The sequence below is a fragment of the Penaeus monodon genome, chromosome 15 (genome assembly GCF_015228065.2).
Source record: "Penaeus monodon isolate SGIC_2016 chromosome 15, NSTDA_Pmon_1, whole genome shotgun sequence".
Lineage (NCBI taxonomy): Eukaryota > Metazoa > Arthropoda > Malacostraca > Decapoda > Penaeidae > Penaeus > Penaeus monodon.
This window is the reverse complement of record NC_051400.1, coordinates 14,762,367-14,762,692: the sequence shown is the minus strand read 5'-3', so window position 1 is coordinate 14,762,692 and position 326 is coordinate 14,762,367. Positions and strand designations below refer to the sequence as shown.

The 326-nt window shown below is 35.3% G+C and overlaps 1 protein-coding gene across 1 annotated transcript in view; it reads left to right on the top strand.

The window, feature by feature from the left end:
* LOC119581770 (monocarboxylate transporter 1-like) overlaps nucleotides 1–326 on the top strand; it is a 7,862-nt gene that overhangs the window by 1,282 nt on the left and 6,254 nt on the right. The gene's annotated exons all lie outside the window — the stretch shown is intronic.

Genomic DNA, 326 nt, shown 5'->3' with positions numbered 1-326 from the left:
GCCCCCTCTGAGGTGACCCGTAGATGAGTACCAAACAAAAAAAAATAGAATCAAGGCAGAAGATGAAAGGGATTTTTTTTTACCTAAGAAATTATATGAAAAAGGCTGCAGCAATTGTTTAATTTGGTTCAGGCAAATTAAACTAAGATCAAATAAAAGGTCAAATAGCAGAGGCACGTCAGAGAACACATCTGCTGAATCTGGAATGCAGAAATGGTAATAAAACATCACATAATTTTTGGGGGATCACTATATACTATTTCAGTCATTACTCGTACTTAGTTTATTGTGGTGAAAGATGTAGGTGTTCGTATGATTTTATGCAG